At 41.9% G+C, this 19,954-nt stretch overlaps 1 protein-coding gene across 1 annotated transcript in view; it reads left to right on the plus strand.

Moving 5' to 3' along the window:
- Positions 1 to 19,954, plus strand: part of lrfn2b (leucine rich repeat and fibronectin type III domain containing 2b) — a 144,718-nt gene that overhangs the window by 34,048 nt on the left and 90,716 nt on the right. Inside the window, exon 2 of the mRNA XM_023410354.1 lies at positions 6,438 to 6,490. The gene's annotated coding sequence lies outside the window, so the exon portion shown is untranslated. The remainder of the gene's footprint in view (positions 1 to 6,437; positions 6,491 to 19,954) is intronic.

The following is a 19,954-nucleotide window of genomic DNA, read 5'->3' on the forward strand; positions in this document are numbered from 1 at the left end:
TCTGATTAGACCTTTGTAACAGGCTTCCAACAACTCCTCCAGCCTCAACAACCAACAACCCTCTGATACCAAATCTGAAATAATGCCCATGGTTGTCATGGTTACAGTGATAAAGACACCGACTGTATCAAGAGTGGGCGTACCTACCTTTGTCGGCAGGGTTACTATATTAACAGTAATGGCTTGGTTAGGTTTAGGAAAAGATGGTGATGTGGATTAAAATACTTCCTCAATATTAGACGATCTTTCTTGTCATGGTTACAATAATAACAACATAGTTAACTTTGTAGAATGGTCATGGATAATAGAAATAATATAAACAGCTGGTTTCATATGGGAATGGAACACCACTTTCCTGTGTCATATTCATCCATCCACCACAACCTCCTCCAGACGTGGACTTTGTCTCTCTTTATACTACGTCACTGCACTTTTCCCTTTGCTCCTGTCATCATTACTACGACCACTAGATGTCGCCTAGCAGCAAAACGTAACTATGGGTCATAATAACCTGCTGCACAGACGAACTATGGGGTCGTTTTTCACAGGACAGGCCAGGCTTCTGTTAGAAATGTGTATCTAAGCCCAAGTTGAGATAACCTGGATGACTTCACACATGATCAGTGTTATTTCCTCATACCTGTAAAAGATGCAGAAGTCATTATACAACTGGTGAAAAGTTTCCCAAGAAGGCATATGATGGGCCAGAGGGAAGAACTGAGATACAGCTCAATACCCTCCATCTTAATGCTCAGCAATTCTCCTTCCTTCAGCAGCTATTGTGAATTGACCCTGAGTGGGGCTTTAAACCCTTAATTATTCCACTGAAGCTCCTCAATGACCGAAAAAAGAGCAAATTATTTTTGCACAGCGTCACAGCCGTTAGGTCGAAATGCTCTTTTTAATGAATTGAGTCGCACATTTTAAAAAGTGAGCATCTAGCAGATATTTCAGAGTGAACATCTCATATCATTGCTATCATCATAGCTCATATCATTAATGCTCCATACATTCCTTCTTCACACGTTCAAACTGTCATTTCTGATTAACTACATTCTGCAGGATGTTTTTCTCTGCTTTACTTTATTAACTGCTAATTCCCTGAGGGGGTGATCAAACTTTCATCTCAGTTTATCTCAACATATGTTAAAGAACAAATGTTATATGTAATGTAAATTGGCAGCTGAAAAGGTCACAGATAACAGTTTAAAGAATGGGAATTGTTTTTACATCGAAATGATTGTTTCATTTTTACATTTTCAATGCATTAAGAGCAGAACTGTAGTGCTCAAAAGCCCGTGATGATTCCATATTAATACATAATTTAATTTTGGTTGTCCTTAGTGTTATTCCAGAAAGCCATTCACTGCAGAATTGGGCATTGAATGTGCTTTTATGTTGGGAGACCATTAGATTTTGTTTGTGTGTCTGATAGCACTGTTCCTTCCCCTCCTCTCCAATGTAATTATAGCCATTAGGTGTCCGTCAGGGTGTAGCATTGCCAATACAAGTTGACAGCTTCTGCACACTTGCACAAGTTGTTAATCACTCCCCCTTTACTCTATAGTGTCTATTTCCAGTCAGACATGGAGCTGGCTCCTGGCAGAGATGGTGCAGGTAACTTTAAAGCCTTAAAGACAGAGTCTGTGAGTGAGATTAAAGGCTGATTCTTGCCAGTAATTTTATTTACAACTGTTTGTAGAAACTATAAGTCTCTATCTTCAAACTGCTGTCATATAGCTCCAGGATCTACAATCTCTAATTTATCATTTAACACTGCACATAACAAGCAGATCAGTGTGAGTACCTTTAATAATTATTGAAATCATCTCACATAACACCAGGGGCCGGTTTTCTCACCAAAATAGACTTTGACTATGTCTTAGATATATCAAATAGACTTCAGACTTCAATAGAGTTAGATAGACGTTTGATAGACATTTGAATTCTTCTCAACTATAGTTCTCGACTATATTAAGATAGACTGTGGCACAATGAATTCTGGTAAATTAAGATTTTTTCAAAATAGAAAAATGGCCGACCGAGGAGCCACATCCAACCTCTCAGCTCTGTTTACCTTAGCAGAATATGTTTGTCTTTCAATTTCAAAAATAATTTTTGTTTAAGTCATTTTTTTGGGCATTTTTGTCTTTATTCATATAGCTACAGTGAGAGACACAGGGAAGTCAGGTAGGAGAGAGGGTATAAAATGCGGGCCACGGGTCGGACTGGAACCCGGGCCGCTGCAGGTAAGACTAAACCTTTGTGGTACGTGCTCTACCAGGTGAGTCGCTGAGCTGCCGGGGCCTACATTACTGATTTTTATAATTAGACAGCTTTCAGGGTGTTTGTACTGGTTTTAATCCCCTGGTGTGTTTGTTATGGAGAGGAGGAAACCTCTGTGGATAATTCAGCTGCTGGTAAAAACCTGCTGAACGTCTGCTTCATAAGTTATCAGAGAAACAATCAGAACAAAGGTTAGCATCAATGTCAGCTCCAACTCTTTAACCATTAGAATCACCGGATCTGTTTGATTTCCCACTGTGTTTAAAAAAATCACTTTCCTCTAATTAATCAAAATAAATGTGGGTAAGTCTTGGTGTGTGTATTATCTGTTGCTTGTCTTATCATAGTATCAATGTTATTGTACACATTTAAATGTGCCCTGATATGACTGACTAAATACAACCTTTTTGATCAACTAATTAAAAAATGTATAAAAACGCTTGTAGTAAAATGAATCAGTGCATATCAGGAGTTTCATTGTCTCCTGAAATCTAGGCCATCATCTGCCCTTCAAAGTGTATTTGGGATGCTGAATAATACATCCTGTGTAGTAATATTTGGGGAGTTGTGTGTTTTTTTTATAAAGCAGCTTCAGAGCTTGCCTCAGGCACTACCTTGGCTGGAGTCTGCAATGGTGAAACAACATAGCAGTGGTCATAATATCCCCTTCGATACACTGATCTGAGAATGTAGATGAGAGTGAAGACTTGTAGGAACACTCTGTACATGTGCACACTGCCTTAAAATAAACTGCGGCACTCCTTCCTGTTTTTGCTTTGTTTCACTCTCTAGCTGCCAGTGACAAAAGTTAATTTGGGCCCGTCAGGAATGATAAGCACGCATCACGCTCAGATTAAAACTTAATGTGCTTTTGCCGACTGGCTGCTCGTCAGCGGAATGGCCAAAATAATAGGAGCCAGCGCTGTGGAAAGCAAAGTGGATCTGAGCTCCATCCAGTCTGAAGCCCAGAAAAAGCCTGGAACCTCTCCCCAAAGTCAGCCACAGATACTTGTATGTCCTGCAGCCAGTAACAAGTGCAAACAACCTATCAACTACTTCAACCAGCTACCAAATTGTTGCTCTTACTCTCTGCTTCTTGTTCTCTTGTGTGCATGCAAATCTCCTCCGGTTAAATTCTTAGTTGCAAATGGATTCATTAGTCATACATGAGTGCATCAGTCACTTTCAGAGTGAGACGTGGCAAATTAACACACAGGTATTTGTCTTAGTGACACTGCTGCATAGAAAGTTAAGCTGTTACTTTAAAGCTGTCACAAACTTTAATGGTGTCTGCTGCCTGTTGTGAAGATCCTCTACAGATAATTTCATATGAATGTGATTAGGGACCGGGTGGACAGGCGGCACTGACCGCTGGAGGTTTCTGGGGCAGTACGACTGGAGATCTGAGTCAAATTTAAATGCACAGGAGGACAGAGACTCAGTGAAGAGTTGGAGCTGACATTGATGCTAACCTTTGTTCTGATTGTTTCTCTGATAACTTATGAAGCAGACGTTCAGCAGGTTTTTACCAGCAGCTGAATTATCCACAGAGGTGTCCTCCTCTCCATAACAAACACACCAGGGGATTCAAACCAGTAGAAACACCCAGAAAGCAGTTTGACTTTCAAAATCAGTAATTCGGGCCCCGGGAGCTCATCTGTCAAAGTCAATGTTGAGCTTCAGACAAACAAAACACTGACATAGGATCATAGAGGATATGATCAATGAAATGTATTGTTACCGTGATTAAAATCACAGATTTCTCTGGTTTGAGAATTGATGGAAACATTTGGGATAATCTAATAACACAACTCAACAACATATAGAACATAGGTCTAGATGTTTTTACACATTTTACTGTGGAAAAGTTACTTATATCAGATGTCTATCAGTGAAACTGATTGTGATTTTAAGTAGGGTTTATATATTAATAATAGAAAAATGTGCACGGCATATTATCATGGTAGACTACAATTGCTGTTGAAAGCATGACTGCTAGTTTCATCATAATTCCTCATTTACTAGACTGATAAATGATATGTACATTTTTTTTTCTTTTTAATTACGAATCAAAAGCAGGACAGCACTCCACTTAAACTTTTGACTCATGCATTATACGGGTGTTTAGGGCCCCGCCCCTCCTCAGTGCTACAGTCAAGCACAGGTGAGTGGGAAAACATAAACAAGTGCAAACATGTCGCCAGTGAGACGACTCGTACCCCGAAGAGCTTGCAACAAAACACAAACCTCGCTAAATAGAAATCGTATTATCTCATCTACTGTATAAAGTCATTACCCACTTTACTCTGATTACTCCACACTCTAAGGCTCAAAGTGCAGTTTGTGTATTTCAATGATCAGAATAACTTCATAATTTACGTTTACTTCATAAACTTAGAAACAGAATGAACCATAAAAAGTCACAGATTAGTTTTTCTTTTTTTCTGTCAGACTAACGAGACGATTAAAGATTCAGCAGAGCAGTTAATTAAACTAGCATGAGTGGTTCAGACAGTCACGTGTTTGATTGATATGATGATTTGTTCATTCATGTGCATTGTAAACATATTTAATCATTAACAGGCTGTAACTTATTTATTTGACAGAGCAGAAAACTGGTCAATCAAAACTCACGGCCATTTTATGTTTTCCTCTGCCTGTGATGCATAAGGAAGATGTTTACTTTCATTTTCGGAGCCAGACTCTTGTGAAGCAGCTTCAGACGGCGACAGGCGGAGTAGAGATGTCGTCACGGCGACAGCAGTGTCAACCTGAGTGACTGAGGATGGCCCCGTCAGCAGGCAGCCGCACGTCTCATAGTGGTGTTTACTCGTTTCCCAGCTGAAGGCTTGTGTATGAGCACTGACAGGGAAAGATGCAGCAGTCACGGTGGCATTAAGGAAGGTGGAAGGGATCAGCTGTCACTTGGAGATCTTTTTATATGAAAATCCGTAGGCTGGAAGAGTACATGGTTTGTGGAGATTTAACTTACATCAGAATGAATTTGTTTATAAGCATTTCAATAAAAAGAAAAGGAACAAGGAGGAATGGCTGGAATTATTCAGATTTATTTTAATAAAAAACTTTATTCACATTAAGATGTAGTGTTGTACTACCAGCGTGAGAAAGATGAATGTACACTACGATACTACACTTACGTTGTTTATGCCCTTCACATGGCTTCGCAGTCACAGTAGTATTGCTTAATCATGGCATTAACACACTTCAGCTAGCCAACTCAGGAGCGGGGGGGGGGGGGGGCGTAGGCTGGGAGCAGATTCTGGCTCAGGATCTGGCAGGGCGTCGATTGTGGCGCTGGGCGGCTGAGTCTCTGTCGAGCTGGACAGCTTAGGGGATCAATATGTCTGAGATCAACTCTTCCCTCTAGGGGCGCCAACACTGAGATACCTCCTGGCAAAAGCAGGGCGAGTCCCGGGGGAAAGGAGGCTGCTCAGGGTCTTCAGAGACCGGATCAGACAGGAGGCTAGCTGACTGGAGTGCAGTGCTCTAGGTTGGCTGACTCAGGAGCAGGCAGCAGGTTGTCAGACTCTGAAACAGGCTGCTGGCTAGCGGACTGGGAGACTGGCTGGGAATCAGGGGCGTTTATGAAGTCCTTAATGAATTCTTCAACCAAGGCTTGGAGGATGCGTGCCAGCCTCTTTGTACTCCCTACTCCCTCTGAACCCAGTGCTGGACTAAATGATTTTGTGCTTTATACATTATCTGTGCAGTTTTAAAGTCCAACAGATCATGACATTTTAAAGCATATGAATGAATAAACAGTGGGTTGATTGGTTCATAATAAACTGATTGGTGATTCTCATAGCTTTCTTCTGCAGCATGAAAATTGAGTTTGTGTTCCTTTTACAAGTGTTTCCCCATATCTCCACACATTAAGTAATGTATTACTTAACATGTCACCTACTTTCTTGATCTCTTGCTCTTTCATTTGACGTTTGATTTTGTCTGACATCACCACTCACACTGTGACACTTCAAGTGATATGTCAAGTTCAACTGTGACAAAAAAAACATTTAAAATATCTTAACCTGTTTAAAGTGTATAAAACCACAGTGTGAGGAGTGTGTGTAGTCTTTTGTGTTTGGGTGAAACTGGACTGGAAAGCTGATGTTTGGTGTATCCTCTTACAGGGATGGCCCTGTAGTCCACTGGAAAGCTGTGTCCCTGTCTCAGCTGTTAAAAGGTGAGTAAAAAGTTCCTCCAGTCAAACTTTGAACAGTAACCTGTTTATCATTATGATAACATGGAGCTTTAGTAGAGTTTGAACGTTGTAAGTATATCATCATTACTGTCCTGGATGTGATTTGGTGTATGTTGTCTGCAGAACTTCAAAGCAAACTTGGGATCTTGCTTTTAATCCTGTTAACACTTCCAGACTTAAGTTTGTTCGTCTAAGTATTAGAAGATACACGCTGACTCCATAAAGCTCCACAGAGTGCTGGATTTGAGGGCTTATGTTTGAGGGAGGATAAGTTCGACCAAAAACTATCCAAAACTCTGGACTTAGAGTGTTTTCAGGTGATGTTTTGGATCTGGGAAGAGCCGCTGCCGCAGCTGCTCATGACTCAGGGAGAGAAGACAGTTTCAGGAAGTGAGCTAGGAGCAGTGGCCCTGTAATCCACGCCAGAGGCTTTAGCTGGACCTGATGAAGGAGAAGCTCTTACAGGCCGAGACGACCATGATCTAAGTAGGCAGCCAACGAGGCAGCGGATTGAGGTCACGTCAGCCAATCCAGAGCCAACAAAACTTAATGCGGCTGGCTGGGCTCGTTCTGCAGACTTGTGGCGATGGGACAGTTTTTCGGGGTCAAGTCATGCCTGGGCGTGAAATCAGAATGGAAACGTGTGAAGCAGGAACTTTGTCGAGGTTTCATATCTCAACCAACTTCAGGAAGTTTCTGCAAACATAAATTTGACTTGTGTTGTGTACTATGAGGAGACTGACTCAGAAGGAGGAACGGGACATTTGTATTTGTGACAGTGTTATTAATTTTGCTCTTTTGGTCGACAGCTAGAAGACCATCAGGGTTCATTGAGATGCTTTGTTGTGTTGTTTATCTCTGCCAAAGCGCTGCTGTGCAGACTCCCTGATCATCTGACAGTTTTCAGAGACAAGAGGAGGAGGATCCGTTGAGATTATTGCCAGCAGAGCCCCCAGAACCCATCCTGTGATGCACCACAAGCCACCGATCCATTAATTATACCTTCCACAAACATCAAAAGGGTTTTCTTGGCCAAGTGTCATGGGGTGTTGATTGTATTCATGAGTGCACATGACATTGGATGCTTCATATTCAATGAGCCTTACAGTCTGAGGGGGTCACAGTGCCTCCTCACCCCCTACAGCTCATTTTTTGTGATTGGAGCCTCATGAAAGTTGTGTTTCCTGCTTGTAGAGCCAGCCCATGGTATAGCACACACCTGTCTCTTAAAGGGATATTTTTCATAGTCTTTTCTATTTTCCTTATTGGTTATAACTGATTGTGTCTGGTGTCTGTGGCTCTGTGGCAGCTCTGCTGAAGGTCGTTGCTAGCAGCTAGCAGCCTGGTGAATAGTCCCTCTGCCTATGGCACTGGAGGTGTCACTCTGACAGAGGGCCTCATTAGAAACAGCTTCCCTGCAGACCAGTTTCCTCCATGGTGAGAGAACAGACACCTGGAAACTGTGTCTTTAAGCTGAATCGATTTCTGCTGCACACCATGCGGACTGCACCCAGTGATGGTGTGCAGGCTGTTGCAAAGATTTTATTACTGTATACTACCACATGACCATAATATATCAAGAAGGAGGAGAGAGGGTGGTAATAGGATTATCGATCAATACTAATACTTCAGTTACTTTAGCAGGTTGTAGGTTTTCTAGCTGTCTATTGCAGTGACAAGGACAAAAGGCCAAAAGCTCTCGAACATGATTGAGACAAAATAGTGCGACACTTCCAGTATTTTTAACGGTGATGTACCTGTTCTTTATTCTTTATGGTTTCTATTCACCACAACAACAAGTCAGTGTAATGGGGTGAGTGAGTGGGGTCTGTACCACATGATGATCCAGGCTGAGGACAGTGTTCATGTTGCTGTTCCTCCTGGCTGTTGTGTGAGGTCAGTATAGGTTCCAGATTTAATGCTCTTTTCTTTTCTTTTTTTTTTACATTCTTTTGTTTTGAAGAAATAAAGTAACACTTAACAGCTGCTGCAGTCACAACCCACACATGCACTCCACCAGGTGAACCACCGGGGCCCGAGACAGACTATGTTTCTTACTGAGTCTCTCACACAGAGCACAGCCTCCGTCTGGATCCACAACAGTTTAGTCTTTATTTACTTCAACTCCAGAAGGTAACAGACTTTCATTAGAGGCAGGTCTTTATGTCTCACTCCCTCTGTTTGATATGTAGAGTCGGTCATAGCCGTTAGTACGAAGCCTCGTTACCGATGTTCGCTGTGTCTTATGTTTATTCCACTGCCTCCTTCAGTAATAATGATACATGGAAGGAAAGTAGTTTATTTGCAGCCGGAAAGCCAGAGCAGCTCAGTAGACTGTGGCTCAGCACTCTGCTGACCAGTGGTGGAAATATCATCACTCAGTCAGTCAGTCATTCAGAGAGTTAAAGTTGTAACAGAGCTTTTCCAAAAACTACCTCCAGGATGTGTAAATCTGGAAACCTTGGCTTGGTGTTTAGTGTGTACAAGGTTGAACAAGCTCAATGACCTGAGTGACAACCTATAGTTACCTCTTATTTAAACCGTGAGAACATATAGATGAGTATGATCAGGGGCCAGTTTCATAAAGATGTGTCAGACTGGTGTGTAGTGTTGGTCCAGTCTTTTAAGACAAAAAATTTAGACACTTTACCCCCAGGCTAACTCAGGCCTAAGACCAGTGTTACCACGGTAACAAACAATGTACCCAACAACAAAAAACAGGAAAACATGGTTTGGGGTTTGCTAACATTTTTATAAAGAGAGCAAAGAGAAGGGAAATTATAAGTAGCTTATAATTGATCTGCCTGTAACTGTTTAAAATAAAAGCCCTCTAACGTTTCAGTCGATGAAAACGCCTTATTTCTTAACAAGGCTTTTGTAAGACTATTGTCTCATTTACGGTTTGCAGGCATTTCTGCTTCTCTCTCTCCCTTCCTCTTGCTCTCTCTGCTCAGTGTGTCTTATAGTTAGTTGTTCCTCTGCCTCCTTTAGTGATAACATTACATTTAATAAATGTAGTTTGATCACTGTAATGGAGGCGAGGCTCAATGAACTGGAAGCGTGGCTCTGTACCATGGAAACCCAATTGTTAGCTGCTGTAGTTAGCCTGCCCCCGGTTAACGTTAGCTCCCGGTAGCAACCTATACATGGTCCATCCATATACTAGGTTTTTTCTTAGTCTTGTTAAAATGATTGGTGATGAATTGTACCATGAAGGCTTAGTCCTAATCACAGCGACCCGGGTTTGAGTCCGCTCCATGACCCTTTGCTGCATATCATCCTCTCTCTCCCCCTCTCTCTCTCTCTCTCTCTCTCTCACTCACTTTTTTAAAATAACTTTAAAAAGTGATGAACCTGCTGGGACACACTTGTTGTTCAGCGCTTTGTGATTTTTTAAGTTAAAAATATTCAACAACAAGTGCGTCCCAGCTGGTGCATCACTTTTAAGTGTCCCTTGGAAACACTTGTGTTGTGTTGTGAGTATTTACAGCTCATGCTTTGTCAAACTGATAAAGATTTTTTCTTAAGTTGTTTGTGTTTTGTCTATTTGCATGTGTTTTCTTAAGAAGCAATGCTGAGCTCTCAGGGCAGATAAACCTACACTACAATGTCTCTCTTAAAACGACGAAAATACTAATGAGGACACAAATCGCTTTCACATGAAAACAACATTTTGAAATTTAAATGGATTCATGTTGAAATATTCTGAACCTGCAGCTCTTCTAATGGTGGTAGCTCTAAAACAAGTCTACTCTCTGTGTATATATATATATCTATCTCTATGTGCCCTCTATGTATCTTGGTTCTGTTAAAAACATATTGATGCTAACATAAAGCATGGTTTGGGTGGTTAGCTTATCACACAGTTCCCAATGCATGTCTGCAGTGCATTCACACAGTAATGGAAGAATGGGAAGAGCACAAAACCCTCGTGTGACATTGACCCCAATGCTTGTTGTGCTACATATTAGTAGCAGTTCATTTACAGTGGCAATGGATACAAATGTAATTAGCTTTATCAACTGAATTAGAGTTGATCGTGAATTTTAGTTTTAAAACTGCGAGTCCGGGTGGGTTCGCAGCCGTGTTTCCTTGTTGACACTTTCACAGCTGTTTTAGCCACCTCAGTGAACCATCATCTTCATCACATCATGCATCACACATTCTGCACTCTTCTACAATCATGATAGGTTCAACTGCAAAATTAGGCTGATAAACAGACTGAACTGCTGTTGTGTTTTCACTTCATCATTCAGTCTGATGTGTTCAGCTGGGGACAGCAGAGCTGTCGATGAACACAACACCAGAATTATTGGAATTATGAGGTGTAGGTGGCATCTGAAACCAGGCGGTGAGGCGCTTTCCTTTGTGTTTCTTGTTGCTGTGCAGATAATGGAGGCAGGCTGCTCCCATCCTGGCTCCATAGCACTGATTAGGACTGGCAGTACTACAGTATTCACAGACTGTGAGGAGGGGGTAGAACTGTTCAAGGGCAGCTAATGCATTTATTTGCAGTGCATGTTCCTGAGAGGGCAAGAAATATGTTAAGCATAAGAAACACAACCAGGAAGATGGAGTGTTGTTATAGGGTGCGGCTGCACAGAGTGTCCAGTCTGATGATGCTACAGAGAGAAGTGAAGGTTCTCCTCAGACTGCAGCTGTGTGCTGATGCGTAACCACTTTTCCTGTGCTGTGTACTCGCCGGGCGCCTGCAGTCGCAGCTCTCACATAAAAAGAGGATGTGGAAGGTATGAACAGTGTATCGGTCAGCACCTTTCAGTCCACCACCGCTGTAGACTTTAAAACCCCCACTCCTATTCCCTAATGTCCCCAGACGTTTCTGATTACGAAGGCACTCTTTGACCACAAGAATTTATTAATAATTCACAGAATATTTGCATGCACTCACTAATAGAAGGCCCCATCCTGTGCCTTTGCTGCATGTACTGTATCCTGTTAGTGCCCGAGTGGCTGCAGTTTGTTTGAGATTGAAGTAACAGAACATTTTCTTTTCCTCTATTGACTAGTTACAGACATCTTTATTTAAAAAATGGTCAAAAGTCTGTATGAGGTGTGACCTCATGGCTACATATGCAGGGCGTGTCTGATATGAGCATTAGAGAGTCTGTTGACCCAGTGACGGGCCGTCTAATGTCTCTTACGGTACATGATGGTTCGTCATATAGGTAATTTGCATAAAGTTGAACATTTCTGAACTGCAAATACTGAAGCTGCTGGAACCTTCAGAGTCTGTGAGTGGTGGACAGGGCGAGCACATTTTTCCAAGGTTCAGTTCACAATCATTACTATCCTTCCGAAAACGTGGTCTACAAAGGTGTGGTTCCGTCATAGACCACGAAGCCCGAACCAAAGCGAGATGGTCTGGTCTACAGAGGATTTTCACTTTTTGTCACCAGCTGTGCCGTTGCGGCTCCTGTTGCCTAGCAACCTTGACAACACATAACTTTATTTCACAGAAACTTGAGGTTTTAACGCCCTTGGTTAGCTATACCGTTAGCTGTTGAACTGAGCTGAAACCCAATACTGACATTTAGAAGTGTAATCTTCAGGCTCTCTGTCGGTGTTGTTTGCTGCCATATTATTTTCATTACCAGCACGCAATGAATCTTGGGATAGGTCGGGCCACAAAGGATCCACCTGTTGGTGCCTTCATGGCCCAGGAAAGGAAGTGTTAGAAATGGGATCTAGTCACGCTGCTTCAAATGCAGTCTCTGAAGGATGAGACCCATGAATTTGGACACAGCTCATATGTGTGAATGGAGGGTTCGATGACTGACTGCAAACTGTCAAACCTGAAAATGAAAGTGAGATCATGATCTTGGAATGTCACAATCTGCTTTTAAGGCCTGGTCGGGTGGCTAGATCATGGCACAGCAAACATCAGCACGTCCTAATGTGGTGGTGATAACAGGTGATGACTGTAATTGATAAATTAGCAGTTATCACCAGCACGGCAGCCAGACAGTAACATGCTAGCATTAGTCATTCCCAACAGCTCGTCAGGCTAGCTTACTTGCTAATTGTTACCTAATTGTTAGGAAGCCAGCTATTCACTAAAAGGACCCTGAGTTATCATTTTCTTCAGTTACAGGGGAGTAATCAGTAATAGATTAGCTTTTCAAAGTAACTTTCATAACACTGTTATTTATTGTTAGTATGTTAGGTGTGGAGGATGGTGATAAATACATTTGAAATTCTAGTAGTACAGCTATGGACTGGGATTTGAATGCTGTACAGTGTCACCTACAGTTCCAGAGTGTCTGCTCAGTTACCAAGTACCACAGAAGAAGACATGCTGATATAACCCATCAGGCACCTCGGGAGATTCCACTCACTTCCTGATTATGTAAGTTAATAGACACTGTAACTGTGATAACGGAGACTGTTTTCACATTCTTTGGTAGCTAAAGCCGTTAGAGGGAGTGAAAACATTGTCTTGGGCATAGAGAGTTTTAAGATTATTTCATGTACGATATCATTCGTCAGCCATGTTGGTTGCTCTGACATAGCTTGTAAAGGTTTTAGGGAACAGCAGATGGTTGTGTTTGGCTCTTTATTTTGCACATCTGTGTGGTCACAAGGCTTCATGCTGACCGTCACCGTGCAGCCCAAAATGTATGATCTAACTCACAATTACACTTAGCACCTGTATTTGTATGATGATGGCAATTAAAAATTGTATTAAGAAAATAAAGAGTTTTGTCATTCCTTTGTAAAAGGAATGGGCGATGTGTCATAAGTGTCGTCGATAATAAATATCAGTATCATTCAGTCAGTCAGGCTGCAGTGTTGTGTCGAGTTTCGTCGAGTAAATAGACAACAGATATATTGAGTAGTACAGCAGTACAGTGGACTCAGTAGGAGAAGGCGGATGAAGTGAGAGCCACGGTATTGAAGACCTCATACATCCTCATGAAAGCAGTGTACTTGGTGGAGGGCTGGATAAGAAGTGCAAGTATGACATTGGTGTAATGGGTGCTTATCAGTGAGGGAAGAGGGTGCATGTGAAAGACCGCTAGCTCTCCTTGAGTTTCACAGATTGTGATAACAGCAGTGGGAAGTAGATACGGTGTGTGTGCACGGTGTTGGCTCTTCCCCCGAGGGAAGGAGTGCGTATCGCAGTAATGAATTGCAGAGGAGATGACCCTGTTGGGTCTGCTGCCTGCTGTGAACACACATAGTGGATATATTGTGTTTCCCTTAGGCATGTGGACTGACTAATTGGCAGATGGATAGCTAAATTCAAGTTCTTCAGTGGTCTACACTAGTCTGTTGAGTCCGGTTCCTGCTGGCCTCATTTTGTCCTTAACTGTTTTTATCCAGTGTCACATTAGTTTATTGTATCTCTTTTGTTTTCCCCACTGTGGACAGCGTGAACCTAAACAGTATGATGCCCTGAGGTAAAAGGAAGCAAAGCTCCAAAGTTTCTGTCACACTGAAGATAACAAGGGAGCTAGTGTCAAAGAAATGCAGATACCTCTCTCCTAGAGGTTTTTTCTCTGAACAAGGTAAGCTTCTGCAAGTTTCACTCTAATAAGTGTGGCCAGTTGCAATGGGCAGGGAGAAAAAGACTTGGTCGACTAAATAAAATTTCAGGTCATTCTTTGACTTTAACCAGCTCGTCAAGTCCTCCATATTAAACCACCATTTGATTTTACACCCCTGCAAGCATCTTTGTTTAGTGCCTTACACATCAGTGTTGTATGAACGTAAATGTTTTCTAATCTGACGCCTCTGTGGTAGTTAGGTTTAGGGAATAATCATGGCTTGAGTTTAAATAAACTTCATTAATATTAGGGATCCTTTAACACCATGGTTAAAATATTTACCATGTTTTACAAGTTGAAGATCAATAATTAGCCGTTTCTCAACACAGAGAAGGCCAAGTCCAGACTCCTGTACTTGGGAGTTCAAACTTCACAGGTTCACCTCAGAAGTCCAGACTACCGAGGACAGGAGGACCATTAGTACCTGGAGCAGCAGCGTTCTTCCTTATATCAGACTGTACTGTGACACACTCCTCTAAACTCAAATCTCCACAGAGTGTAGCAAAATATGCACTTCATATCCAATCTGTAATATATATGAAAAATTTAATGAACTTTACTATGAAGCACTATATATTATATTATATATACTACTCTATATATTTATTTTTGTTGAGATGTGCTGGTGTATTTGTAGAGAAGCTCACAGAGGCAGAGCTGATGTAAACTCTCAAAATCAATCATGTTCTTTTTAGCATCTTCTCAGACTAACCAGCAGCAACAAATATTATATTACAACTCAGATCAATTTTCATCTTCCAAAAGTCATTTTTATCATGTTTAAAAACACTGCAGACACAGAGCCGCAGGCAGATGACCAACGGGCTGCAGGGATAACACTACTGCGACGACGGTAGAAACGACTGTTTGGTTGGAAATGCATTCTGGGATACTAAGCTGTCCCAAGTCCACACATGAACCGATGCATCCTGGATAAAATTGGTGGAGCAAGAACACCTCAGGATATTTGATCCGTACTTGGGTAGATGTAGACTTTGAATTGGAACAACTTGGACTGAGACTGACATTTCACAAGAATACAAGAACACAAGTACAGAGAAGAACGCAGACTGAGGAACGGCTATCATCATAGTTAAATGAAATGGGAAATAAGCAGTGGTCTACTCTTCTGTTCATCCATCAATCCAACCCAACCACCTCCCTCTACAAACTTAGGTGGCTCTGGAACATCACTCTATGTCCTCCTTTGGTCCCAAATAACAATGTTCCCTAACCTGAAGAAAGTAGTTGTCTTTAACCCAACCCAAACCTTCTAAGTAGTTACTTTAACCCTAGTTTGACTCATCAGATGTAGGCTGTGGGTATTAGCCTGCCACTCTCCTCCCGTTCCTCTTCCCTTGCCTGCAAGATCCAAGCTTCAGCCTCCACACTGAAAACTGCGAGTTTTGATAAAGATCTGGATCATGTGCTGTTGCTCAGTCCACATACGTCTTTGCTGTTCTTTGTGGTGTTTTCTTTGCAGGGGATCAGTCATTTTAACGACAGCGCTCACTTCCCCATGTGCAAATGTTCCACCAAGACAAGTTCCCTCCCAGCACTATTTTGCAGGGGCGCTGTCGCTGCATCCTGGGCTCAGTGCGAGCCAGAGTGTTTCTCCCCCACAGCAGAATGATAATAGGTGCAGCCAGACCATTACTCTTCAGACCTGACGCAGAGCTGTGGAGATAGATCTGGCTATATGAGGTTACGTTAACCCAAACCAGGATCTTCTATCTCTGCCTGAACCTAACCAAACCTTAACCAGATCAGTGGCTTGTACAGATCCACTGCAAGTAACACAGACTACAAGAAAAATGTTTCCAGGGGACACTAAAAAGTGATAACCACAGCTGGGACACACTTATTGTTGCAATGATGACTCATGAAGTTGCTGAGGTCAACTATCTGTCATATTATTCCAGAGATCTACTGTTGACCCTGCATTGTTTCAGACGCTGTGTTGTGTTTTCAGTATTTGCTGCTCATTTGTGTTTTCTGCAGCATTTTTCTGAATGTATTGTCAAATTGGTGAAAATGTTTTCTTAATTTACTATTGTTTTGGTTATTTACATTTTTTTTTTTTAAGTATATTTTTGGGGCTTTTTATGCCTTTATTGGACAGTGCAGTGGAGAGAGACAGGAAACGGGGAGGCAGAGAGGGGAATGACATGCAGCGAAAGGCCGTCCGATGTGGGATTCGAACCAGGGGCGACTGCAGTGAGGAATGTAGCCTCTACACATGGGGCGCCTGCTTAGACCACTACGCCACACGACGCCCCTATTCACATATTTTAGGAGTGTTTGGAGTTGGAGTGTTTTGTGTTCTGCCACCGTACCGTTGTATGAATAATGATATTTTGTTATGTAGTTGTATTGGCATCTATAAGAGGTCCGTGGCTCCGTCCTCAGGTCTCTGACCCTGTCCGTAACACAGGCAAATTGAGACACTGTAGATAAATGTAGCAGTAGCATCTAGCTGTTTAATACACTTTACTTACTTACTGTCAGAGGTTCTGAATTAAGACTGTATCGAGTTTCTATGGATCAATGCTAATGTTAGCTAGTTTTCTAACTTTGCCTTAAGTTACAGTTAAGCCAACTAATGTTAGCTAGCTGCTAAGGCGTCCTTTCTAATGTTAGCTAGCTGATAAGGCGTCCTTTCTAATGTTAGCTAGCTGATAAGGCGTCTTTTCTAATGTTAGCTAGCTGATAAGGCATCCTTTCTAATGTTAGCTAGCTGATAAGGCGTCTTTTCTAATGTTAGCTAGCTCATAAGGCGTCCTTTCTAATGTTAGCTAGCTGATAAGGCGTCCTTTCATTTCCAATGTTGCTGTTGATTTCATTTCAAACACTGGTGCTCAGTCATGAGCAGTGAGACAGTGGAGGATTAGTTAGTCTTTTACTTATTAGATATGAGCTTCTAATAAACAGCCCCTTAGTTTTCACTCAGTAAGTCAGGAGTTTGTGTGCTGAAGGCTCAGTAATTGTATTAGCAGTGGTGGAAAGTAATAAAGTACATTTACTGTAAGTATTGCACTTAAGTATGAGGTAGGCTACTTGTACTGGGGTATTTCCATTTTATGCTACTTTATACTTCCATTCCTACATTTCAGAGAGAAATATTGTACTTTATTTGACAGTGACAGCTTTCAGTTCACTGAAGCGTGCGCCTGTGCTGTTCTGGGTTCCCTTTTCCCCTGGAGAGAAAGTTGACCCCCCCTGATTGTCGTATAATTCACAATCTGGTTTCCATTACCAATGAGGAGCTAGAACATATAGCACACTCTAGAGATGTGTGACTCTCATATCACCTGAATTTGTGCAGTGTGTCCACCACGGCCCCGACATGATGACTATCCCGTTCAGAAATCCTCTCCATCACTGTTCAGTCAGTGGGCTATGATTAGTGGCATTTTACAGACACTAAAGAGTCTAATAGTCTTTGTTTATATTCACTACAAAGCTGCACATTTGCTGCTGGCAAAGTTTACATTGCTTAAAACTACATCTTTTGAGTCATGTCATTTGTATTCTGTTTTTGAATTTGTAGGAATTCTGATGTTGCAGAGGGTGTTGCGTGCGTAAGCTTTGCAGCACTGTTAAAGATTTTATCTGTCAGAGTATCTGTACAAGTTGGCTTTTCTTATCATCATTTCAGTCGGAGCAATTATAAAGTGACAATGAAAACCACTTCTGTGACAGCAGCAAATTAAGAGATGTGTGTAAAGCGGCGTTGTTCTTTCAGCACTATAAAACCACAAAACCACCACCACCACTGCACTGCCATTCTCAGATGTTGCAGACAGTCTGTCTTTGTGATTCAATTACTGACCCTTTTGTTGAGCTGACAGCATTATCACATCTAACAGTTCCTCCCGTAGAGCCTTCACTCCTGTCGAGGTCCACAGGGGGACAAAAAATGTTTATTGGTTTCTTCAAGCAATATTCCCAGCTCACACATTTCACACTCTGCTGATCTCTAGACCTCAACTCAACTGCAGCTGTGCTCATCTAAATCATTTAGTCAGTAGTCCCCTGAACTGAAAACACATGGAGATGCAAAGTTGGTAATTATGGTAATTTTCTAATTCTCTACCATGGATGCCCCCATCCATGTTAGAGGAGTTTGGCCTTACTCCCCTCCATCTGGTCTCTTGCACACACAGTATATCTACCCTCCTTCTCTTCATCATATCAGCCAGCTCTCTCCCTTTTAACAGTCATAGTGCCAACATTTAATGCTGCAACTCTCACCACCAATCTCCTGCCGTTCTTCTTCTGCCCCCTATCCTCCTCCTTCGCCCAACAGTATGATCGTTTCCACTGGCACGCTGCTGGCCAACAGCACCGCTGGTGGTCGTTAGTAACCCGACCTCGACTGATCTGGTGTGGAAATCTGATTTATGATCTGCATATTTTCCACTCACTCCAACTGCAGTAACATGTATGAGTCGTGGCGGTCTGAGTGCCAGATGATATATACTAGGAACACAAGTCACATTAAATTAAAATATAAACCATTTGTGTGAAAGTTTGTCATAATTCCTGTGTGACGTCTTGAGTAATGGTTAAAAGGTGTATGCTGGGGTCACCGTGACCTTGACCTTTAACCTTGAGCCAACAAAATCTAATCAGTATGTCCTTTAGTGCAAATCACCATTTGCACCAAATATGAAGAAGTTCCTTCAAGGCATTTTACTGAGATATTCGTTCACAAGGCCAAACCCGTGTTTTGTGAGGTCACCTGAGACATTGTGTCCACAAGAATGGGACAGACGGACATACGTACATACGGATGGACAACCTGAAAACAATATGCCTCTGGCTCTGGATGTCGCCGGTGCAAAGGCATAAAAAAAAATGATTCAAGTTGCAATGCAATGCATCAAGTGAAACGAATTACTGCAGACACAGATAGAGATGTTTCTTGTATGTGAATCTCTTTCACTGTGAGTTTGAACCAAAGCACTCAAACCTCTTAAAATACAAGAAGTGTCTGTGGAGTTAGTTTCTCCAGTCTGTGGCATTGTGCCGTTCAAACACTGTAAAGCCAATTACTGCAAAGCATTTCCTGAGGACACACGCAGCTGTGAGTCAGCATGGACCCTCAAATCAAATTTAAAACTGCATGATGAAACAGTACACTAAACTTTACAGCTACAACGAGAGCAATAAAGACATCAAACAACCAGGTCAAAGTCATAACTATCACGTCGCACAGTACATAGTCATATTCGCAATTTTGCGGATCCATTTCACCGCTGCACGGTACAGTTTAGTATGGCTGGAGAACAAATATATTAACATCAGTCAATAATAACACTCTGCAGTACTCGAAACTATTAATCTAAGTCCAAGGGTGGAGACAGTCACACATGATCTCTCCCTTTCTTCATGCCTTCTAAAGCCAGAGTGACATGTAAACAGCAGTTTAAGGGTGGATGAGGTTAATCTCACTAACTAGGTGACCTGTAACCGGGCTGGATTAAACTAGAACCAGGCCTCATTAAACATACAGATTATGGTGGTCAGTCATTAGCTCAGCATCATCTCCACCCAGCATTTAACTACAGATATAGTAGCAAGGGTATTCTACATATTATACAGACTCTCAGTATTACATAATACGATTTAACAGCCCCGCCCACTATACCTCACTTCTATACTTATAGACTTCAATGTAATACATTTTATTCCAGCATTCCTGACATCGTGTAAAGTAGGTGAAATAGTTTTTCAGATCAGCCAGCTGCATCACACACAGTAATGAATAAACAATAATATTAAAAAATATTAACCAACACATAATATCACACTGTTTTCCTGCGTAATGAGAACGAACCAGATGATGTCGCAGTCATGCTGCTGATGTCACCAG

Source organism: Seriola lalandi, unplaced genomic scaffold (genome assembly GCF_002814215.2).
Source record: "Seriola lalandi dorsalis isolate HSWRI2012SDOR001 ecotype SW California unplaced genomic scaffold, Sedor1 jcf7180002054423, whole genome shotgun sequence".
Lineage (NCBI taxonomy): Eukaryota > Metazoa > Chordata > Actinopteri > Carangiformes > Carangidae > Seriola > Seriola lalandi.